The sequence below is a fragment of the Adiantum capillus-veneris genome, chromosome 4, assembly GCF_014529385.1.
Source record: "Adiantum capillus-veneris isolate H3 chromosome 4, ASM1452938v2, whole genome shotgun sequence".
Classification (NCBI taxonomy): domain Eukaryota; kingdom Viridiplantae; phylum Streptophyta; class Polypodiopsida; order Polypodiales; family Pteridaceae; genus Adiantum; species Adiantum capillus-veneris.
In genome coordinates, this window is record NC_140934.1 from 87,234,332 (window position 1) to 87,260,723 (window position 26,392).

The following is a 26,392-nucleotide window of genomic DNA, read 5'->3' on the forward strand; positions in this document are numbered from 1 at the left end:
GTTATTTCCCCACGGTTGATAGGCTTCGTCTGCGTACATCTGTGGTTCAGGTTCAGTTACGTAAGGCTCATTTGGTTTCTTGTAATAAGAAATTTGAGGTGTATTATTTTTTCATGGTGATGCTTGGTAAGGTTGAGCATACCTAATCATGGCCCTATTTTCCTGTGGTAATGGAGGTTGTTGACCCAACACAGGTTGAGGTCTGTCTGCTCCTGCTACCATATTCACATTTGTCCCAACTTGATATCTTGGAGGAGGTGGCTAGGGTTGTCCTGCTGGAGGTCCATACGGCCTTTCCCTCACATAGTTTTTGTTGTAAACACACTCATCCATGCCATGGTTTGTCCATTTTTGCTCTATGGCGCACCATTTCAGTACTCGTCCATTCGCAACTGGTGCTTTCGGCTATTGTGTGCACCCCACATATGTCACATTTCCTCATCTCAGACTGTCTCATCACCGGATTTGATCTCATATGTTGCATTCTCTTTGTTACTTCCTCTATCATTTGGTCAGCTGTCGGCATCAAAGAAGCCTGAGCATCTTTCTTGGTAGAGGGTTCACTCTTAATAGATGAAGAGACACTGGTTACTGAATCAGTATCCTCTGACACTTCCCCATATGCTTTGCAGTTATCAACAAGATATAACGCTTCCCTTGTAACCTGTTTAAATGTGCTACATGCTTTCAAGTGAAGGTGCTTTTTTAAGGTTTCGTTTCTAAGTCCTTCAATGAAGAGCACAGATAATCTCTCGTCCTGTGGTAATTCTCTCCCTGGGCACCTCTCGATGTATTGCTTGAATCTTAAGGATGCTTCCTTCACTTTTTCGTTCTCCTTTTGTTTAAAAGCATATATCTGTGATACAATATTATGCTTTATACCCCGTTTTGAGAATTCTTCCGCAATCTCGCAATACATGTTCAATATTTGGACAAATTTCAAGGTTCAAAGGTTGAAACCATGTTAAGGCCGTCCCTTCCAACGTCAGCCCGAATCCCTCATATTGAGTATGAAAATCAGTGATCTGATCTGCTCTTAAGACTTGCTTAAAGAGCGCCACATGGGCATATGGATCCCCTGATTCGCTATACTTGTTTGGCATGCACTTTGCTACCTGGGATGGCCTCATCCGTCTATGGTCTGCGACCAATCTCAATGCTCTCGCGTCTCAACTTAATCGTTCTCGTAAATCATGGATATCATGGGTTTCTCTCGTTGGCTCCCTTGCCACGAATCTACTACTAGGAGGAAAATGTGATGGTGTTGCTGCAAATGTCGGACCTATTGCGGTATGTGTAGAGATAGGAACCGCACTACCCCGATTCGTAGCCATTGACTCTCTGGAATGTAATGTTCCCATGGGGCTTGGCACAGAATACTGAGGTCGACTGAAAGAATCATTTACATGAGTCCTCTCTCCACCTGTTGCCATCGGGCTTGGCATGACAGTTGTAGGTGCTGGTCTCAGTGGGCTTGGAGTGACATAATACTGGTGGAGTGGTCCCCCAAAGTACGTATATCCTTCCAACTCCTTTTTATCAATTGTTGTGCATCGTCTTCCATATTTATTGTATGCAATGATTTTCGTTTCTTATCCCTCTGTGTAGGTGAAGACATAAAGTCTTTTCCGCTCTATCAACTCTCCGACGTAGGGTTCCTCGCATCTATAATAGAGATCTTCATCTCCATTATTATACTTGTATAACCCCACGTAGACGTTGTCTTTGTTGACTCTCAAAGTTTCATTTTCTCGCCTTAACCTCGCATTAGGGAATCTCATTGTTGGTTCTTTCTCCTCAGGTTCCTCATCTTCTTTGGATTTTGTGCCCATCAATCCCCACTTGTCCACAATGTTAGGATTCAGGACTACCAAGTACATGATACCTTCGTCATCTAGGTACCTATCTCCGCTATAGCTCACAGGCACTAAGTCCTTGAACGCACTTGGTCTATCTTCTATTTTCACACAGTAGCGGTCCATACCATCTTTGTAGATCTTGGCACCTTGCTTGTTGTCATACTGATACTTGATGAACAATAGCTTTCGTTTAGTTTTAAATGTCCCAAGTTTTCCGTGAAATACTCCTAAGATCTCTCTGAAGAAGTATCGGAAATACTTTCTTCAAAGATCGGCTCTAACGGTCGTACTACACCTTGGTTTACACTCTTCTCCGTTGATAAAACACTTGCTTGATCCGCTAAATTTCGGTATTGGTTGTTGATTTGTTTTCCCGATCTCAAAAACATGAACAAAGTAGAATTTACCGATTGAATCCAAACCTCTTACCTGGAGATGGGGTGATCTTCCAACTCTCATGACCGCATGGATTGTTACTTGATCGATCTCTGCAAATGAATACACTTGATGGCTATGAGATCACTGTATCATTCCAACACAATTTTGCTTGCAGATTATTGACAGTATGTCCAATTTGGGTTTTGACAACTCCTGATATCTTAAATAGTCTAGGTCTATGAACACTTCAAAAATGAGTCAAATCTGGCACAGAGGTACACTGATCGCGATCGTAGTACACTGCCCAAATTTGATGAAACTTCACTAGCTTGTTCACTAGGCTATTTTAAGACTACCCACCAAATACTTTTGTATTCAAACCCCAAAAAGTCAAGCTTTTACCAGTTCTTGGTTGGAAGTGTTTGTTTTCTTGAATCTGTCAATTTGATTTGATTTTGGTGTTTGTTTTGGGATTTGAGAGATACCGAGGCTTGTCCTATGCACAGGCTATCCCTCTGCATGGTTTCTTCCCAGTTTTGATGTATATGATCCTGATGAAAGTTAATTTCTATGTCAGTATATCCATTTCCAACTTGGATAAATACTCAGATGATTTGACAGGTATTTTGAGGTTTCTGGCTCTTGGTCCTGTATACTTTTATGTTCATATACACCTGAGGATCTCACAGATGAAATCTGGTCAAAATCTGGCACAAAGGTACACCGATCGCGATCGTAGTTCTGAGCCCAAATTCAACCAAATTTGGCATGCTTATAGACATTGATGTTTTAAGGCTATCCCTCAAGTCTTTTTGCATTTGGATCACCAAAAGTCAAGATTTTCCATTTTTTGGATCTGTCAGGCTAGTTTTACCCAAGTGGCCTTATTTCCTTGATTTTTGATGTTTTTGGGTGTGGTTGTGTTTGACGGGAGCGACTCACACACCCATGAAGTGCATGTAAACACTACCTAGATCAACATAATGTCAATCGAGGACAAAGATGACACGATAGGCACACGGAGGAAATCTCTTTAGCTTGTCAGGCTGAGACCATCCTACACATACAACACTCTTGGAAGGCCAACTAAACCACAATCAAGAACCTCACTGCTCTCAACTACACCACCTAGCCACATACACACATACGGAAGGTAACTCACCTAATCATGACAGATTCGTACGAAACTTAAGGAACACCATCCCCTCACTAGGATACACCTGTCCCTAAGCTTCTACACTCAAAACCCTCACTCTAAACCCGTCTGCAGAAAACGCGTAGGATGACATAGCAAAATTTTGAAAGTGCCCGAAACTGAAATTTATGAGTACCTATGCGTAGCTTATGTCGCCACGATTCTATAGACTACTAGCACGCAGAAAACAGACATCGTTTGATACACTTACGGCCACAAATAGCTCATAGATGCGTCGGCGTGTGCGCTTTGTCTCGCGTGGAATGCTTGGCATTGTCACGTAGCTCTCCTCGAGCCTACAGCAATGGTGCAGTTGGATCTCCAATGTGTTGAGCGAGCAGGGCGTAGAGAGAGGATGAAGCTCACACTCACTCTCTTTCTCTCTCACACACAGTAGACGGCAGCGCTAAGTTTGATTATGATAAAAGTCTTTTTACAAAATGACCTAGGTACCTTATATACTAAGGCTACCTTAGGTTTAACAAAAAATGGGGTTGAAAGGGTCAAATGGGCTTCTAAAACTAGAATAACTACTCATTACAAATGACATTAATAGCCATAATCCGCAGCATTTCATAACTCGCAAAAGATAAGACTTTGGTACGAAACTTGAGTTATGTTGTGTTGTTGACCCAGCTGTCAACATTCCCCCCTTCCGCGTTCATGTCGTCCCCGACATGACCTGATTGTCGATGGTGATGTGGTCTTTGCTGTCGTTTTGTTGTTGTAAAGAAAGTATAGACTATAGCCTTTGCAGTATCTTGTCTTGTTCGTCCAATCCGATGTACATAGTCTTCACATGATTCAGAAAAATCATAATTGATGACGAACTTTATGTCTTTCACATCCACGCTCCAAGCTGCAGCATCTGTTTCTATCATTATAGGTCTACTGCCAGATCTAAATTCAAAAAGAACCCAATGTCGTTTAGCTTGACTCTTATCATCATGGATAGAGAAGGCTCCATCCATCACTTGATCCAGCAAATCTGTCAATTCGGAGTATTTGTGATTCTCAGAAACAACCTCTACAATCTGTAGAATTGAGTGATTCGCTTTCTGATCTTGTGAGCCAATGACAACTTTTTAAGGATTTTGTAGAAATTGTTTGGCTAAACCCTTAACTTCTTTAGGCCTAGTTGCACTCCAATGCAAAGTCTATCCTTATGTCTGCTCTTTGTCATTGAGGACTTCTCCCAGCGGTCAACACTTTGCTGTCGTTTTGGATTCATCTGTTGCACTGCTTGTATCTTTTTCGAACCACAACAAGAACTATGATCCATTAGAGCGGACATCTATCAGCATAACCATTCATATTTTGAGATCCTCTGATTACTTTTATGTCTGCTCTTTGTCATTGGGGACTTCTTTGTTCCTGTGCAATCATGTTGTTAGTGTTGTCTACAGCTTTGTCATTGAAGGCCATTCTTCGACTCGCCATTGAGGATAAGTATGCTATGATCTGAAATTGGTTCTCTAATTCATTTGTCAATTGATGAGTAGCATTTCATTATTTTTGATGTAGAAGGAATATGTACAAGAGGATGGTGATAGGTGTCTTTAGATTAGGGTCTAAAACCTGGATGACCAAAGGGAAAAAACCCGGTGGGAAAAAAAATGCCTTTGGTATACGCTCTTATTGGAGTTGAGCAGTTGAATGTGAAGTACATGTTCATGAAAGGTGAGTGCTTGGGTGAAACATGGAAAGAGTGACTGATGCAAGTGCCAATTATGGGACACTCTATATGCATATGAGAAATTTGTCAACAAAAGCATGCAATGTGAAAGAAGGAGATGATGGGTGTTTCGAGGAATAAATGTAGCACATGTGACATCAAAAGATGTCTCCATAGCTTCCACCTTTCCAAGAAGGGTTGTCGATGTTGAAGTTTCTCCACTCGTATCTCATTGTGCTCAGTACGTGAGTGTCTGTTGGACCTTCTACTTCACTTCACCAGACTTAAGTACTTAGACTTTGACTATTTTGCTCACCTATACCAGCATGAGCGACACAACGTAAATATGCTCAACTCTTCCAGCTTGAGCAGTACCTAAAATAGCTAAGACGCTTAGACCACAGAGAATATTACTTGAAGCTTTGGGACTAACACCTCACTCATTTTGTGGCTTAGCTACTCGATTCTGACTTGTACGACTTGTCGGTTGCATGTTGACACTGCTTTGTGACATGTTCTTCGGCTGTTGTAGTGGCTGCTGAGACATACTTCGTGAAGTTTCATCGTTTCCCTGTACCTTCTTCTCTTTGTAGTGCTCAGGCCTCTCGTCAGTCTTTTCTTCATGTGGATTATGGATTTTTTCATTTTTTCTTAATAATAAACAGAGAAAATCTTAAAACAACTCAACAAAAGAAAAATCATTCAAATAGAAATCTAAATGCTATGTACACTATACACATGTCCCTAGGGGCTCATATATGGATTTTGTCTCCATACTCCTCTGTAACACTACTATGAGGGCATATACTCTAAACTTCGTCAAAAAATTATCACAATAAAACGCAAAAATTTAATGCATCTCTCAAAACATTGCCCTCTAATAGTCATAATGTTAGGTTCGCATTCAGAATGCCTCCCCCCTTCCTATTTGGAGTCATCCTTTACGACAGGGTATCGCAAAGGGTATGTGTTGTGCTTGGGCAAGTAAAAGTTGTGCCTATGCAGGCCTTGTAATGTAGCCCTATTATGCATACACAGTCAATGCATGGAAAAGATTTATGTTGTGCAAGATGTGGGTATAAGCAATTTTCTTATTGGCATTTGTTGGCGAGGCTTCCTATTCTAAGCAATGTAATGGTCTTTGAAGCTCTTGTATCATTGCTTGATTGAAGCGACTTGCTCTCTTCTAACTGTACTGTAATCGTAGAAAGAATTGTAAGAATTCAAGTGGCGATGCACCTACAGCAGTTTTGTTGTTCTTGTTTGGGACCCATTTCTTTGCGATTATTGGCTGTTTTGTTGCTGACGCTCCTTTGGGAACCCATACTTGCTCGTGCTTTGTTTGTGTTTGAAGAGACTTCTTTGGGATCCACCTTTTTGTTGTGTGAGTCGAGAGTGGTCTTTGCTTCAGCCCTTGTACGCTTGGTTGGGGACAGGATTTAGGCTTTGAAAGTTGATACTGTGGTTGTTTTCGAATCCAAATGAATTCCTGACTTTTTTGTGCTTGAATCAACTTCTTTGGAGCCCAAACCTGAGTTGTGAAAGCTTGCAATTTAGTGATCTTCTTGCCCGTTCGTGCACGCTTTCCTTGTTTTTGTTTTGGTGTTGGATCTCGTGATTTGTCATTAGAGATCTTTGTCTTCTTGATCCATATCTTTTTTTGGCCGATCTGGCTTTTTGGTATCCAGATTTGTCGAGCTTTTTGGCTTTGACTTGTTGTCCTGTTCTTTTGACCTGTCATGGTTGTTGCTGAAGGGGTTGGTGATAGTGATGGCCTGAGTTGATGATAGGGGATGTCGTAAGATTCATCACTATCGCTACTATCCTCAACAAGGTTGACTTCTTGTACTTTTCCTTGATTTTTTGGCTAGTAGTGGAAAGTTATTGTCTGTTTGCTCATGGGTGGTAGTTTCTTGGAGGACTTTTCTAGCCCATTGATTAGAGCATTGTTAGTTCGTTGCTCTAGTTGTATTTCTCCTAGCTGAGTCTTTGCATCCTTATCAGGAGCCATGTATGAGGATGCTTGTGGTGGCTGTGTCTTCACCGAGGACTTTGGAATCCACTTTTGATGCACTTTATTCGTGTAGCGATGACATTGATTCCCAGGTCGTTGATCTTCTTGAAGCTCGAAGTGTTCTACAGTGTCATAGAACTCATCGTCTTCTTCATCTTGTGATTCTCCACATTTCTTTGTTTGCTCCTTATTTCGAGAGCTTGTTGATGTCTGGACCTCTTCGTTTTCTTGGATTACACTCACTGCAAAATAAGGAACGACATCATAGCCATTTTCATCACAAAACTTTGTTGTGGGAGCATCCTCCACAGCGCACACGTCCAGGGTAGCCAAGATGTGTTCCCATCCAAAAGGCTCTAACTCTTCTTCAGGAAATGGTTCTGGGATATAGTCCATATCCTCTATAACCCGCTCTAGGATACATTCCTCACATTTCAAGCTGCCACATTATGAAGCTCCACACATCCACAGTTCTTTAGGCTTACCTAACCAAGCTGGAAGTTCTGTTCCTGCTACTGTGGCGGAATCAAACTCCTCAACCGGTGTTCTCGTCACATCCCTATAGCTATGGTCCCTCAAGTTTATATTTGTTATGGTTTCCATATGTCTCAGGTATATATGTTCATAACCCCAGTCTTGGACCATTTTCAATTGCCGCATGAATGGTCTTCCCAGAATGATGTCATAGTTGTTCTTCTTGCCAAATTCAACAACAACAAAAGTGTGTTCATATTCAATGCCACAAGAAGTAACAAGTACTTTTTCTAGCAGTCCTAGGGGGTTTTCTTTGTGTCCGTCTGCAAGCTGCGGGGTCATTCGTGTGGATATCAAGGCAGGTTTTTCCCATTTTTTCCAAACCTCTTTGGTTGCAATGGACACACCAGCTCCATTGTCAAGGATTGCCATGGTTTTTACACCATTGAATTCCATAGGAAGGGTGGTGTTTCCATCTTCTCCCTCGTAATACTCGCCTACCTTGTTTAATGGCACTAGCCTAGTATTTAGTTGAGGCATTTCAAGCTCTTTGATGCCTTTCTCGATTTGAGTCATTGGGGTTTTTACACCAAATTTCTCTAGACATTTACCCACATTAGCCCACATGTTTGGTCTTATTCTGAGCAACTCGGCTAACATTACTGTACAGGTGACTGGGGTAGATATAATATCTACTAGCCCCTTTGAATCGATGGCCTTGTTGGGAGACAGTCTCTTTGATGGGACTGCAACCAGGTCTGACTTGGTCTCGTACTCTCCCATGTAGGACGGTAGTGTTCTTAGCGAATGGGGTTGACTATCCATAGATTGTACAGATTCTTTCTCGCCCCAATACGATTGCACGTCTAGATTCATTTGAGATCCAGTCTCAAATTCCTCTATCGGTGGTAGAAACACTCCTCATTCATCACCAGTCTTGTCTACTTGTCTTCTTAGGTCATCGGCTTCATTGGCCTCTCTGACTTGTTTCCACAATTCGTCAAGACCATCTATCTCTTTATAATCCTCAGGTATAGCTTGGTGAAATCCCTCGAAAGAGTTATCCGTGGTATTCAGTACTATCCTTAGTTCTAATGCTGGGTCTATGAGGTTTGGTCTGTGATCATGACTAGAATCTGGCTCTTTTCGTTCCTGGTTTGGTGGGATTACTTGTGTAGGCATGACACGGATCACATCCTCACGTTTTGCAACTGGTGGTTCTAGTAAAGCTTGGGCTGTTTGAATCATTTTCTGGCACATTTCAAACCTTTGCTTTTCTAGTTCTGCATAGGGATATGTCATCCACCTGTGTTCTTGGGTTTGGTTGTTTTTTAGCCTCACATCATAGGATTTCAAGAGGGCATCTAATTTCTCATTAACCTTCTCTGCCAACACAGATCCTCCTGAACTAGCACTTCTCAGTTTCTCATTTGTGGATGGTTCTTCTAGAGGTTCAACTATCTGTGTAAGAGAAGGTGCCTCCTTTTCCTCATGTTGTTTTATCTTCTCCTCAGCTTTGGTAAGCTTCTCAGCTAGGGATTTTTGCTCTCGTTGCCTGCGTGCTTTCATCCTAGTCTGTCTAGCTTTCCAACTATTTCGTTTGCTCTTGGTTTTCTGACTAGGTGCATCTGTCTTTGGTCCATCATCTGTCTTTGGACTCATGTCACTTTCCGTGTTCTTTGTCTCTGGATTCTCATCAACTTTCTTTTGAGCTTGTGCTCTCGTAACCACTTGAACTGGTACGACATTTTCATTTTCTGAGCTACTAGGGAGCTGAACAATCCCTAATACATTTTTCGTGATTTTTTTGATTTGGTTTGGGTTTTTCGGGCAATCGGGGATCAAGTGAGTGATGCCACACTCAAGACAATAGGCATTTACTTCAGTGATCTCCGTATGAGGACATTGTTTGACCAAGTGGTTGTCACGACTTTTGTGACAATCTGTCTCTGGTTGAGGAGATTCTTTTAGCATTTCCTCTTGGCTATAAGCAAGCTTTGACCTAGATAAGCCGTTATTTGCAATGAATCGCAATGTCCTTTTGTCAATTTCATACCTTCTTTCTCTCGACTGAAACCCAGGAGGTGGAGGTTGTACCGACCTCACCACTCCATGTGTTTCTCTCACATTTTGTAGCTCCGAAGGGTAGTACTCACTTTGGTTGCTATACCACATTGTAGCTGGTACTGGCGTTGGTTTATTTGATGCTTCCATCATTGGAATGTATCTCATGTCTACCGGCATTCTAGCACCTGGCAGCGGAGGTTGTTGTCCTAAGACAAGCTGTGGCCTTAAAACTCCTATTGGTCCTGGCGCATTCCCCATAATGTATCTAGGTGGAGTAGGTGCTTCTGGAACAGGTTGTACATACCTCTCCCTAGAATTTTCCATGCTATAATAGCACTCTTCCCTCGTATGGTTCGTCCATTTTCTCTCACTTTCACACCACTTCGGCTCTCCCGAATCAGACCTTACAAGTGGAATCAACCTCTTGACCAAGTCGTTGATAAGCTTTTCTTGATCAATAGGTGCCGTTGGCTTGGCAATGGACTCACTTTTCTGTGAAACACTGTGCTAAGAGGATGTGTCATCTCCTTGACTCTTTAAGTCCTTTTCTTTGTATGCCTCACAGTTATCCACTAGATAAAGAGCTTCTTTGATCAACTCGTTTAGCGTCATCCTCCTTATCATATGCAGATCCTTTTGAAGGCTTGCATGTCTCATTCCCTGGATAAATATCAACATCATTCTCGGACAGAGCTTAACATATCTCTTGAGCCGTAATGATGCTTTGCGTACTGATTCATCCTCTTTCTGTTTGAATCTATGGATTTGCGAGACCGTGTTGTGAGCAATGCCTTTTGGCGAGAATTATTCAATAAACTCCTCAAACAACTCATCTAGGGTCTCAAAATCCCATTTTTCCACCGAGTCGAACCATGTAGCTGCATCATCTTCTAGAGTCAATCCAAATCCCGCAAACTGTGTCGCAAAATCTGAAACTTCCTCTTCTCTAATCACTCTTCTAAAAGCCGCTACGTGATCTCTCGGATCTTTATCTCCGGAGTATTTTTTGTTTACCCATTTCTGGACTTGGGATGGTCTAACTCGTCGATTGTCTACAAGTCTAACCATAGACTCTCCCAATCCTTCTTTCGTTATCGCTCTTGAAGGGAATCCTGGTGGCTCTCTTCTTGGAATTCCTATAGGAATTCTCGTGTTTGGTGGAGGCATTTGTGGTCCTTCATTGACCAAATATCCACCTCTTTCTAGTACAGTCTGTGGATTTGTACTTTCTACAACTCTGTATTCTCGTCCATACTTGTCGACAACTATAGATCTCCATTGACAGTCGACTCCGTATGTGTAGACATATAAGAGCTTGTAATCCGTTATCTCTTCTAGGTATGGATCTGAGCACCTATAAAGATTGACCTCATTGTCATCAATGTATCTATATAGTCCTTCACTCTCATGACCAATCATCCAAACTCTCTCAACAACATGGATCTTTATCAATTGCAAGTTTGGAAGATCCATTGTGGGAGGATATTCTTCTATCGTTGGGATCTCCAAGCTTGTGTAAGCTGCGTTTGAATCTAGGGTAGACATGATTTCTGGGCTTAAGATCTTTTTCTTGGTTCAAGTAGACTTAGTCCACTGTGTTCAAGTGCTTTGGTTAGGGCAAAGTCGAAACTATGTCCAAAACCGCAACCGTTTCTCACAATTCTCGCAAATTGTCGCTTTTAGACACCCTTGACTTCCGGATGAATTTTGAGACCTTAAATGATGTTTTTTTCAAAGTTGTTTTGCTCTGAGATCTGTAGAGCCACTCTCAGGCTACGTTTTGATATAAAAACTTTTCCGATCCGATACCGTTAGTGAAAGTTATGGCCAAAACAGTGATATGCAGTTTAGACTGGTCAAAATTACAGTTGGACCCTAAAGCTGGCCTAGAGACATCCTACACGTAGGATGTCTTTTTGCTCAGAATTTAACAAAATTTGGTCCAAAGACTCCCCTTAAGTCCAGCAACACAATGGTATGCTCAGAATTTCATTTGGACCCTAAAAATGGCCTTGAGATATCCTACGCGTAGGATGTCTTTTTGCTTAGAATGACTTGAAATTTTCACCCCAGCTTCTCCTTGATGTGCTGATCACAGTGGTGTGCTAATAGGTTGGTTTGGAGTCCTAAATCAAGCTGGAGATATCCTATGCGTAGGATGTCTTTTTGCTCTGTTGAAGCTCAAACTTGCACTTTAGATTCCCCTTGATGTGCTAAACTCACAGTTATTTGTACTTTTTGATTATGACACCTATAGGTTGGTCAAATGATCAAGAATCTGTTCCAAAAGCCTGATGTCCGTTCTGATGAATTCACCAGTCAAATCAACTCCAAATTGGACCAAATTTGCCTAGGAGGCTTGCCTAAGGCTATACAACACCCTGCTATGTCCACGGTTTGAATTTGGCCTCTAAATCATGCCTTAGACATCCTACGCGTAGGATGTATTTTTGCTCAGAATTGCCCCAAATTTGAACCATAGACTCTCCTTAAGGTGCTGATCACTTTGGTATGCTCAAAATTAAGTTTGGAGTGCAAAATCACACATATGACATCCTACGCGTAGGATGTCTTTTTGGCCTATTTGACCCCAGACTTGACCCAAAGCTTCCCCTTGATGTCAGCAACCCATTGGTATGCTTAGATTTGAGTTTGGATGTCAAAAGACCCCAAAACTAGCTATTCTTGCATTTTTCAGTCAAAAATGCTAAAGTCTGTTCAATCTTCACTTTCACTGACCCAAATGAGATGAAAGTTATCATATGCACTCAATACAACATTTAGAACATGCCATGGAGTCATGCTATGGTTTGGTCTCAAAATTAGGCCTTGGACACAATTTGGGTAGGATGTCTGGCAATTCTCTTCTTTTTGGCTTTAATCTGTCAAAATTTGGTGAAATTTCTACTTTCCAGGTGAAAATAGGGTAAAACCTACCTTCTGAACACACTGGTCAACTCAGATTTTCAAAATTTCCACCAGATCACCCTGTAGACATCCTACACATAGGATGTCTACTACTGATTTTTTGAGACTAAAGTGTCCCTGATGCTTCCTTATGCTCTCAGCAAGTGCAAGTATGCTTCACAATTGCAAAAAACATGCAAAAATCACTCAATTTAAGCCTTTTCTGAAATTTTACGTTTTTTGACTCCGTCTTTTGGCTTTTGGTCAACAAAAATAGGAAAAAACACTCAAGTCAATATGTTACTAGGGTAAAACCTACCCTCTAAACCCACTGGTAACCTCAGTTTTCCCAAATTCCTTACCAAAAGTGCCCTGGAGACATCCTACGAGTAGGATGTCTACTGATGAAATTTTTGCCAGAATTCATCCACAGGTCTCCCCAAGTCTTGAGCACTACTTTTCGAGCATTCCTAGCAGTTTTTATGCAAACTTGTGCTCAGAATCTTAAGTTTCTTGTTTTGGCATTTTTGACACTCCGTCTCTGGTCTTTTGGGTGCCAAGAGTTGGTCAAAACTCTAGTTTCAATGTATACTTAGGGTAAACCCCCCCTTCTGAACACACTGGTGCAGTCAAAATTTTCAAATTTGGTCTCCAGAACCCCCTTGAGACATCCTACGCGTAGGATGTCTATGTTTACAGAATTGCAGGTTTTCTTCACAGAACCCTTGCAAATGCTCTTTTATATGCACAGCATCAGTCAGTCATACAAAAATGTCCACAAAAGCTTGTTTAATGCATTTTTATCCTCAAAAGCACACTTTTCCATGATTTCAAATGCAATCAAGAACTTTAGCAAATAATTCAGTGCTGAATAGCTCTAGATCAGAATCGGATCACTTACCTAAAGCTACTCCTACAAATCATATGGGGTTTTGCATCTATGAGTAGAGAAACGCTTCACTGCCACACACGGACTAGTAAACGCTTTTATCACCTCACAAATCACTCGACCACCAAAAACTACTCTAATCCACAGATCCTAACTAAACCTATCTAGTCACAGACCCTCGGCAAGACACACACTTCCTGGCTATCTACTTGATCGCGGAATATCCTCTTCTGGATCCACTTAAGAAAAACGCTTTTTTTAGCCGAAACTAAATCAAGCAACCATCACACGAGTGTTAGTAGGAAACCTACTTAGGTCCTTGTGTCCCCGGCAGTGGTGCCAATGTTGGACGGGAGCGACTCACACACCCATGAAGTGCATGTAAACACTACCTAGATCTACATAATGTCAATCGAGGACACAGATGACATGATAGGCACACAGAGGAAATCTCTTTAGCTTGTCAGGCTAAGACCATCCTACACATACAACACTCTTGGAAGGCCAACTAAACCACAATCAAGAACCTCACTTCTCTCAACTACACCACCTAGCCACATACACACATACGGAAGGTAACTCACCTAATCATGCCTGATTCGTACGAAACTAAAGGAACACCATCCCCTCACTAGGATACACCTGTCCCTAAGCTTCTACACTCAAAACCATCACTCTAAACCCGTCTGCAGAAAATGCGTTGGATGACAGAGCAGAATTTTGAAAGTGCCCGAAACTGAAATTTATGAGTACCTATACGTAGCTTATGTCGTCACGATTCTATAGACTACTAGCACACAGAAAACAGACATCGTTTGATACACTTACGGCCACAAATATCTCGTAGATGCGTCGACGTGTGCGCTTCGTCTCGCGTGGAATTCTTGGCATTGTCGCGTAGCTCTCCTCGAGCCTACAACAATGGTGCAATTGGATCTCCAATGTGTTGAGCGAGCAGGGCGTAGCGAGAGGATGAAGCTCACACTCACTCTCTTTCTCTCTCACACACAGTAGAAGGCAGCGCTAAGTTTGATTATGATAAAAGTCTTTTTACAAAATGACCTAGGTACCTTATATACTAAGGCTACCTTAGGTTTAACCAAAAATGGGGTTGAAAGGGTCAAATGGCTTTGTATTTACAATGTGGAAGTGCCATCGCACCCCAGCTTCTGAAACTAGAATAACTACTCATTACAAATGACTTTAATAGCCATAATCCGCAGCATTTCATAACTCGCAAAAGATAAGACTTTGGTACGAAACTTGAGTTATGTTGTGTTGTTGACCCAGCGGTCAACAGGTTGCTTTAGACAAACTTGTTTAGAATCTTATCAGGAAGGCACATGTCAAATCTTGTACACTTCTGACATTGAGGTACACCGATCGCGATCGTAGTACCTGGGCCAAATCTGATGAAATTTAGTCTGCTCCCTCTGACAAGTGTTTTACACGGTTTTGTGCTACCACTTGGTGATTCGAATCAATATCAACCGTGTTTGGTCAGGTTTTCTAAATTTCAGAGTCTTATGGCCTTTTTGCCAAAGTTATGGTTCCCTGGTTTCTCGACTCTAACTTTTGCTCCAAATCTGACTAGAATGCAAATTTTTTTATCCTACTCCTAAGTACAGAAATGAAAGAACATAAAAAAATGAATCAAACAAAATAAACAAGAAGAATTTCGGGTGAGATTTCAGTACTCAATCGAATTAGAGAAATTGAAGAGCAAAAATGCTTTGAACACTCTCACTCACAGCTCCCTAAATCTCGTAAGAGAGGATCTAGCCGGTCCGCTGACTCTAGACTCCACTAAGCTCTAAACCCCTTTCTAGAAGCCTAATTGAGGTGTAAAATGGATTTGTGGATTGATCTTCTTTTAAGGAAGATAACTGCGCACTCGATTACTCATCACCTCAGGTGCATTCCCCGGCAGCGGCGCCAATGTTTGCGGGTCATCACGACGGATGTCCATAGCATAGCTCTCACGCATCAACATAAACTATCAATACAAGGGAAGCGACCAGGATGAGGCATGGAAACTCACTAGGGTGTCAATCCTAATGAAGTGAACTTGAAGAGATGCAACTAATAACTCTACAAGCAAATCAAACGCACTAAAGCCAAGTAATCTGCCTATGTCCTTCTACACAGCTCTACACTCATCACTCCCGTTTACCATGCAAATCATATTGGATTCGCACGAAACTTGAAGGGAAGCTACATGGGACTATCAGGAGCATATCCTATCACTGTCACAACATTCTAGAGAGGTACAAAGATTGCGATCGTTCATCCCAAAGTCAGCAAAAACAATGAACAGGTGATCCTAAAGGGTCGTTTTAGGGTCCCTAAAGCCTCTCCTAGGGTCAAAACAACATAAAATACGCATATAAGCACTCAAAACAGCGATTTAAGGCTCCAAACACGTGTTGAAAATCTACACCGAATCTTGAATGATTACACTTGAATGGAAGAGAAAACTAAGAAGAACACAATGCATTAAACGAATCTGAATTGGATTACCGTAGCCACAGCAGCGAAGATTACAAGTTAGAGCAAGGAGAAGCTCTCAAACATACGCTGTCTTCTCAGTTTTTCATAAAAGAAGATGATGTTCAAACTTACAAAACTTGACCTTTACAGTTTAGGTCTTTACAAATGGCTTGTCCGGCCAAAAGCTCCTAAACTTCTAACTGGCTCTCTAATATACAATTTCTCCCAGAAAAATGTTCATAAATTCTTTTACAAGTTCTCAGCTTAGAGACATTGCTCTCTTACAAAAGAATTTTACAAGGGTTTCCCACAAAAAAGTGACTCCTTCTCTGGAAACCGCAGCTTCGTCCGCCAAACACGTAATCAGACCATTATTGAACACCTTGTTAAATGGTCAACGTATCCTCAGGAAGATGCCACTTGGGAATGTGATGATTTAATGAGACTAAATTATCTAGATTTCATGTCGATGTAAGGACACCTCGAATTTTTCAAGTGTGGGAGGATGTACTATCCCCAATTTTTGGGTCTTTTTAAAAAATAAGAAAAATAGCTTTCAATATCTGTTTTGCCAAATTTTGACTTAAGATGCTTGATTAACAGTACTGTAAATCTCTAATGTGAAAAGAAAGGCCATTTCTATGTTCTAGTAGGTTAGACAGACGGTTGATTCAGTTTTGGAAAAATCTATTATTTTTAACTTTTTCATGCTTTTAGGTGCTTTCTTGCAAAAACCAAAGTCGGATCCTTGATCTACGTGTTCCAAGAAAGCTATGGTTCAATTTTGTAAAAATCTGCTTTTCGAGTGTTTTTCATGCTATTTTTAGCTTTGATGATTTTTAGTGCTTTTTAGTGAAAAGCGAGTTCACTTTCTTATTCCAATGCACGAGGGAAACCCGTGGTTGAAATTTCCTTTTTATGTTATTTTTAGCTTTTCGTTCTTTTTGGCGTTTTTGAAAAGCAATGTGGTTTTTATGATGACCCAAGCATAAAAATATTAATTTTTTAGTCTCCGACGGATCGAAAAATGATCACTAGGAGCAAAAACGGGACCAAACGGGATTTTGTAGGAATTATTTTTTAAAAAGCGGTACCATATATACGCCAGGGTAGTACGAAAAAGTCATAATTATGTTGGGACATTACGATGCGGCATAGTCTAGCTAAGGTTCCAATTAGTTGGCCTGATACTATTCAACTGGCCAATTTTGTTGTAAAAATTGAATGGTAAGTGGAAACGTTAACCACCAAAATGTAAGGTTTCCAATTTCCGAAACCTTAAAGATTGTACAAAGCTTGCAAAACTTAATAGAAAACACTATTGCAAGACTCCAAACACTATTAATTTTGGTATTTTTGGAATTATAAGCAGAGCTTTACTATGTTTAGAAATTTTCAGAATCTGATTCCGATAAAAACGAGAACAGTTACGGGTCCTGGAAAATTACAATAAAAATTCAATTAGTAACAAAAATTGGATGGTTCCATTATTAATCATTAGCAAAGACTCTTTACACTAAGGTTCTAGAATTAGATAGAAAATTCCAATTTTCATCATTAAGGATCTGCAAAAATCAACCAGGTAAATTCTGGAAGGTATGGGGTGAGTAAGGAAGCTGGGGAAACTTGCCAAACACAATGATAGCTGAAAATGGCGCAAATTGCAAGCTGGGGGGCTGCTTGGACAGTGGGAAAACTACCAAAAACTGCCAGGTGCTCAGAAAAAGCTATAAAAGGGTTCCTTCTCTTCATAATTCGACAGACTCGGAGCCTTGAGACTTTCTCTCTCATCTAGGGAGAACACTACGCAGAAATCATTAGAGTTTAATCTCTAAATGATTAACCCTAACGGTAATTAGCCTAATTAGCAAGGAGAGATTAACATATTTGTTAAATAAATCAAATAATAGGCCTATGTATGCTCCTCAAACCTCTCTTAATTAATTAATCTCTACTGATTATTAGAATTAAGCTTAGTAATACTAAGCTAATTAATTATCCTATTATAATAGGGATAAAATTAGCCCAATTAACCATGAATTAATGGTAAATATATTAATTAAGGTTAGATTAAGATGAAGTAATAATCAGAGATACATTAGACAATTATTGATCTAGAAATAATTTTCTGAGAAGTTTTCCTAATTAATTAGGCAGAATTTCTTTGTTTTTTGAGCAATTTTAATAGGGGAAATTATTAAATGAATTTCAAATGATGTGATATATTTATCAGTGATTAATTAGGTGTTCAAGAACCCGTGATAATTAGGAGAAGCTCATAAAATTAATCTAGCTAATTAATTTAGCAGAAATACTCTATTTTTTGAGTAATTTAAATAGGGGAAATTATTAAATGGAATTCAAATGATGTAATATATTTATCAGTGGTTAACTAAGTGTTCAAGAACCCGTGATAATTAGCAGAAGCTCACAAAATTAATCTAGCTAATTAATTTAGCAGAAATACTCTATTTTTTGAGAACTTTAAATAGAGGAAATTAGTAAATTGGTTTCAAATGTTGTGATATATTTATCAGTGGTTAATTAAGTGTTCAAAAACCCGTGATAATTAGGAGAAGCACAAAAAAGTAATCTAGCTAATTAAGTTAGCAGAAATACTCTGTTATGTGAGAAATTTAAATAGGGGAAATTAGTAAATGGATTTCAAATGTTGTGATATATTTATCAGTGGTTACTGAGGTGTTCTGTGATAATTAGGACAAGCTCAGAAAATTAATCTAGCTAATTAAATTAGCAGAAATACTCTGTTATTTGAGTAATTTAAATAGGGGAAACTAGTAAATGGATTTCAAATGTTGTGATATATTTATTAGTGGTTAATTAGGTGTTCAAGAACCTGTGATAATTAGGAGAAGCTCAGAAAATTAATCTAGCTAATTAAGTTAGAAAAAATACTCTGTTTTTTGAGTAGTTTAAATAGGGGAAATTAGTAAATGGATTTCAAATGTTGTGATATATTTATCAGTGGTTAATTAGGTGTTCAAAAACCCGTGATAATTAGGAGAATCTTAGAAAAGTAATCTAGCTAATTACTTAAGCATAATTACTCTATTTTTTGAGTAATTTAAATAGGGGAAACTAGTAAATTGAATTCAAATGCTGTGATATATTTATCAAGGGTTAATTAGGTGTTAAGGAACCGGTGATAATTAGGGAAAGCTCACATAATTAATCTAGCTAATTATTTTAGTAGAAAAACTCTATATTTTAGACAAATTAAATAGGGAAAATTAACAAATAGATTTAAATTGAACTGATATATTTATTAGAGGTTTATTAAATCTTAGGGAACCTGTGGTAATTATACTACCAGTTGAAAATTAGTTTAACTATATATCCCAATAAATTACTCTAATTTTTGTGAAAAATAAAAAGGAAAATATAGTAAACCGAAAACTTTTGATATCAATACCAGAGAAGGAATATACCTTGAGGAATCTTTGATAATTATCATAACCTTAGATAAATAGTTTAGGTATGCATCTTGATCAAAAGTAACCGGTTTTTGGTATATAATGGACAAGGGAAATTAGGAAATAAATTTATCTAATTGACAAATAATTAACCGAGGTCCAAAATCCTTATTGAAGGATGGGAAAAAATATTACTTATAGCATAATTAAGTTATGGGATGAGTAACCTATCAAATCAACGATTAAAGATCCCTATCTATTCCAAAAATCCTTATTTTTGGTAAACAAGGAAAATAAAGGTTATTCAATTAATCTTCTAATGGATTAAGTCCTTTTATAAGGCTATCGAAATGGCTCCCAAGAGAACCAAGGGGAATCCTTTGACTAAAGAAGAAGATGTTAGTAACAAGCGCAACAAAGCAACTAATGACCATGAAGCAGGGCCTAGCCATAGGCCAACAACGGAGAGTCTACGGGCACCTGCCCCACAGTACATGGACGATCAGTCCCAGGTGGATTTCTATTATGTCATTAATAGCTTTTAGAGTTTATTTTAAGTTAAGCATTGCATACGTAAGGTTAGGAAGGAAAAAAAAACTGGCTGTAAATGGAAGGTAACTTCCACGAAACCCACGAGCAATGATTTTAATTAGGAAAGGAATGATTGGGTTATGACTGATTGACTTAGGAAAGAAATGTTTGACCATCCTTAAGAAAGCTTGTCTCAAGACACCTCTGATTCCTTGGAAATATTTTACTCCAGGTAATGAGTAATGATGGAGATACCATCATGGAGGAGTCGGTTACCTCGGCACGTGTGGAGTCTTTACCCCGTGCTTGTTTATGTTTATGGATAGTACTTTTAAGTTTATCCTAGAGGAACTGCCCGGTTGTATGGGCAACTCGTTTTGGCGTATGGGCGCCCGTACTTTGGGTGAAAACTTTTTCCACCCCAAAGTCCGGGCGCCCATACAGTTGTATGGGCAACTCGTTTTTGGCGTATGGGCGCCCGGACTTTGGGTGAAAACTTTTTTCACCCCTGTATAGGTGGTCTTGAGACAAGTTAGTACTGGTCAGTGATACTTTAAAATGACAGTACCTTGTCTTAAGTTTAAAGATGTTTGTTTTCTGAAAGAATGTCTTCAATACTATTTTCAAAGGTTGTCTTAAGGAAATGCAGTTTGAAAAGTTAAAAAGGAATCATTATTTTAATTGTGGAAAGAATGTGGTAGTAATTAAAAAACAATAGAATCATGTGTGAGTGTGGGGTGGTAAGTGGGGATTGACTAAGGTTGTCAATCATGGATGGGTGGACCTGATTAGTCAGGTAACTATCCATTCCCGCGCACTAAAACGTTTAGAAACTTCTTCAACTTGGATGAGGAATCCACCAGCGGCTGTGCCCTCACATATGCTAGAGGGAAAAAAGCGTTTGATAAGGAAACCTTAATCTAAAGGATGAAGATTTAGGGCCGGAATTTTTCTTATAGGGTCCCGTTTCCACTGCGAGACAGGACTAGGTCTCTTCTAGGGCTAAAAACCCAACCCATTGCCAATGGCAAGGGTGAATTCCCTGGAATTTGTTTTTGTTTAAAGACTTTGACTTTAGTAGGCCTAGAGACCTGTCAATGGGACCATCCCTCTTTTGGTGTTGGCGGGTTGGAGACCTTACACAAAAGCAAAGGCATGTTTTTAGCAAAGTGCACAAAAAGCTGAAGCTATTCCTGGCCCAAAATCTAGTGCTAGTTTTTGCCTTGGGACTCACTCCAACTAGTTGTAGTGCCTATAAATTTCCAGTCAGTGCTCAGTTTCCAGTGCCGTCTATTGTGTCTCTTACCGCAAGGATATACATATCTATTCTACGGAGTGGTGCAAGCTCTTCATCACCATGTCCATAAGCTCTCCTCTCTCGAGAAGAAGAGGAAGGAGAAGAAGAAGGATATTCTCTCTCTACTTGCTTATTATCTCCTCTCTCATTTCACGGTGTACGCGCTCTTGGGAAGCTTTCGTGGTGAATACCTCTACGTAGCTCTCATCACCACTCTCTTGCTGCAATGCAAGAAGCCTTTCAACAGCCCTTAACGGATTCTTAAGCACGGTGAGAAGCTCTAAACTCCATGCCATCATCATCTCTCTCTATGTCATATAGTCGCCATCTTGGTGATTGTTTTTTTGTATACAAGTGCATGCATGGATTAACCGAGTACGTATGAAGTTGCCCCAAAGTAATTTATGCACATGATGCGTTTATGATCACGTGCGTGCATAAAAAGCGCTTTTCGTTTCACGTCAAAGAGGCGGTAGGAACACTGTTTTGGTCATAAATCACAAATCGTTGTGAATCAGCCCAAACCCTTTGTACCAAAGATATACTACATCATTTAGAACATTTTCTCTCTTTGGTATCATGTGAAAATCATGCACGAGCTAAGAGATATGGTCAAAGAACAGCTTACTGCCCACTACACTCATATTTTTTTACTTCAAGCTCTTTGGAGGACCACTATATAGATTCACCCAATGAATAAACCCTCTTAACCAATTGAAAAGCTTGATGAAACTTGATGATAAATGTATTTACGTCCGCGTTATCACCTCAGGATGTGAGTTATTAATCGTTCCATAACCGCTTTTACCTAAAAGTGTGGGGGTGCTACCAAGGTGGAGTACCATATGACATCGTGAGTTAATCCAGCCGTTTATGTATGATTTATGGTTTTTTTTGGTGAGTTGATTTCAGCTATATTAGATGCTTGTAAACTTATGTGAGGGTATATGGTTAGACCTCTCGAACTACATAGGCAGATATAATTAGAGTGGCTTTCTTTTTGGGTTATGGTTTGTTGTCTAAGTACCACAGGGATAAACTGATGTGATAGAGTGCTAGTCTATATTATGGATCTGAGCTTGATGCATTTTTTTGACGTCAAATACTTTCATTTGCATGTTTTGCATGCTCTCAAAAATGCCAAAAATTTGTTTTTTGCATATGTGTGAAGTTAAGGTTTATAGTTGACCTAAAGGTCGAAGCTGTTTTGCATCATGTTTATGGTGATGGAATGTTATCATATGATGTATGGAAACTTATAGATTGATATGGATGCCTCATATGCATGGTTATGCTTGATTTCCGCCTTTTCAGGTCAAAACTAGCTCTATGTGCTAGAGAGGTGAAGTGTAGATGTGATGCATCAACTTTTCATGGTTGGATGTTGTCAAAATTGGATTTTTATATCATGATAATTTGTAAGTCAGACTCTTTTTAGACATGAAAGAATCATGTCTTAAGGGTAATATGTGTATGGACTTCGATTGACTGCAGGGGATATGTAAAACTCCAAGAGTGGGAGCAGGTTCAATGTCATTATGATTTATGGTTAAGGGTGGAGACTCCCTCATGGATTATGGTTATGATTTTTATGGTGGAAGTCAGTGTGGCTCATGGTTTTTTCTTATGGATATGGTTATGCTGGCTAAATTTTTGCAGCCATGTTATGTTCTAAAGTGGTTATACAAGATTGGTCGTGCCTCACCCAAGTTGGGTGGAGTGCTCACCCATGTGATGTGATTTGATTATAGATTATGATTCCTAGATTGGATCATAAAATGATCTAGATGGTTCATGGTAGATAGATGTGTAAGGGTAAAGACCCTATACTATCTAACTGCATGGCAAAGATTGTTTGTGCATATGGGACGTGCTATTGTGATTGGACTCCTGTGTTAAGTTTCTCATGGCAGCGTTGGTACAAGACTAGGATCACCTACATCGCTTAGCCTTAGACTAAAGGGTCGTTGACATGGGGCTTTTCTGGATCGGGGATGTTGGCCAACTCTTCTTCTTTTTGTTAGGTTCATCTACATGGTTAGTGCGTGGGGGGGTTGAATGACCTACACAACTAGCACGCCGGGGATTTTGCCTTGGATTTGCCTAAAAACATGTGCTGGCATAAAAGAGGTGTGGTGCCTAAACTGGTATGGTTGATGTTGATACCCTACCACCTACTGATACTTGGGATCCTTTTAGAGCTCGGGTTCATGGAGGGAGGCAAAGTGGCCTCAACTTATGTCTTGCTCAGGTAGATGGAGGTGTTCTGGCTCGCTACCGGGGAAGTGAAATTCTCTATGTCCGTAGTAGAGCAAAAATGGATGGGTGGACCGGTTATTCCCTACAGAGGGTCTGGTACTTTGCTAGTTATTTTTTCATAAACATTTTTATTTATTTTTGATGTTATGGTATACCTCGATTTTGTCATTGCATGAATACATGGTTGCCTGTTTCATGTAGATGGGGCATTTAAAGATTCTCTGTTGTCATTCTCTAACGTCTTTGTGCACTCTATTTCACCCTCCACTATATTCTCCCTCTCTCTCTTCTCGCAACGTGGTGTACACATATATCCACCCTCCACAATGTTATATTTTGCCTATGTAGGCTTTCATTCATAACACCCATTCAGGGTAGTACTAGTCGCTAGGTGCCTCTAGATACAATCTGACTCATGACCTAAACTCCATTCTTGGTCGGGCATTGAGAACTCCTTCCCTTTGCAAATGCTTCAGCAACTTTGATGTTTATTGAAAATTATATAAAGGTGTAAATTATATATTTTGTGCATAGACCCCTTGCGAGGGGTATCTCTCATGTATCCCAACTCCTAGAGCCTCTCCTCCTTCCATGTCTCCAAGTTGGTCAAAGGAATCTAGTAGATTCTTATAATCTTGGGAACAATTTGTTTGTGATGGGCCTACATACTTGGATGACAAAGGTAGATGCCTTTGTCTAGAGGATTTCTTGGCCAAAAAGGGAAATGTAGGCAAATGTAGGCTTCTTTTGGATGCATGTTTAAGAGGGTTCCACAAGTTTGCATTCATCACAATGGAGATTGTCACAGTTGCAGAGGATGCGTAAAGTACTTAAATGGAGCCACGTTGGAATGGGGGGGTTCTAATTGTTGACATGGCCAAGCAAAAATGACCAAGGACTCCTCATCTTGGAAGAACATTGGGGCTCATGAGGCTAGTGTGTGGTGACCATAGGAGACATTATGGGCAACTACAATAATCATATCATTTTCATTAATGCCATGACTATTCTCCATATTGAAGTCGGAGGCATGGTTGAGATTGTGGTAGATCACTAGACTATGCACCCTATTAGAGCCCAAGGCATGGTTATTCCAGGTCTAGATCACCATCTCAATCACCTTATTCAAGGTAGCAGTGTTGTGCATGATAGTGGGTAGCGCTTTTAGGTGAGGAAGTTATTCTTGGCTGATCTTGTGATAGGAAACAAATGAGTTCTCTACAGATTCATGCATCATTTAGTCTCCTTTGCAAAGTTCATTATTTCAATTGGTTTCAACTAGGAAATTCACACTAGGTAAAAGCATGTTAACATGACATTCTTTTTGTGTTAGTTAGAATATTCAAGTTAACATAACTTAAAAAAGGTTGGGTGCACACACGGTAAAATTTTCACAAATAATATCAAAATTGACAAAGTACGTATATTTTTATTCCTTGTTTTAGGAGATTTTTATTGATATATCATAGGTCATAGATCTTAGAGATCTAACTCGTGTTATTGTACTAGTTAGCATAATACTAACTAGCATTGTCCACGACAACAAAAAGCATGACATGTTGTGAGCAGGATGGAAACACACACAATGCCTCTATAATTACACAACACACACTCTTGAGATGATACACACACACACACACACACACACACACACACACACACACACACACACACACACACACACACACACACACACACACACACACACACACACACACACACACACACACTATGGGACATCACTCGGCTTACACAACCCACCTGGTCGAGAAGACAGGGAACATACCGATGGACTGAGAGGAGAGAGACTATCCATTTGCCCACTCAACACAGAGAGCAGACTATCCATTTTCCCACTCGACACAGAGACACACACACACACACACACCCAAAAAATCAAATCAAAAGAGGAGAATTTTTTATGTTTAGATACAATTGAGCTTGGGCCAACACCAATGGGGAAAATAGCTCACACAATATGGATGAAATATGCCAAATACAATTACAAATTTGAACAGAAACTTCGCTCACAAGAGAAACTTACACAGCCAAAACAACATAAAAACTAAGGAATTTGGCAAAATGAACAGCACCATTGCGTCCAAAATGGCCAAAAACCTCAGTCTACAAGATCAAAGTGCTCAAATCCGACCTCGGATGAGCAGTTTATGGCCAAAGGCTCCAAAAATAGCAAAAACTCAGTTGTGGCTGTTCCTCCTCCTCTCTCCACGTTTTTTTGGTCTTTCTCTCAAGTTTTTCAGTGTACACACTTCACTTGGCCCCTTTGGCCTTTTGATTGACCTCAAACGGACCCCAAACATGCCAAAAAATGGCCACGTAGTGCATTTTTGTCACCCTTCTACATCCATCCGCACACCTGGCACTCAACTTTTTCCAATAATGCATCCCGCAATCACATGAAGTGGCCCCAAAATATAGTTCTCATGATGACCTTTTTGCATAATTATCACAAGAAAACCTTCACGTTGTGTCCGTATTTATCCACATGCAAGTCTTGATCCCATTCGACCTCTTGACGCCACTAGATGCCATTTGACGTACCTGCTTACCCCATCGTGTCGTTTTGCTGATAGCTTCCTCAAGAAGTCTTACGTCCTACCCACTCCTCATTATTATAGAAAAAACACACTGATATTAGTGATAATGAAAATTGATGTACTATGTACATGTTGTCCTACTTGTACACATGTGGGCCCCACGTAACCACCGGGCTCTAGAAAATGGGCAATCCTTTATTTGATGCACCATGCATGTGTATGTACATATGCACAATCACTTCTCTCAAAAAACTCCTAACATAATTTGCCCATCCCCTAGCCTGCTAGATCATTCATGATCAGTAGCAGCAAAAGAGGTATGAGACTCTCCGCGTCACAGGTCTCCTCATCCCCCACATACATTA

At 40.0% G+C, this 26,392-nt stretch overlaps 1 pseudogene; it reads left to right on the forward strand.

Annotated features, from left to right (window-relative positions):
* The first annotated feature begins 23,420 nt into the window (after window positions 1-23,420).
* On the forward strand, window positions 23,421-24,603 carry LOC147459554 (serine/arginine-rich splicing factor SR45a-like; annotated as a pseudogene).
* Window positions 24,604-26,392: the final 1,789 nt, after the last annotated feature.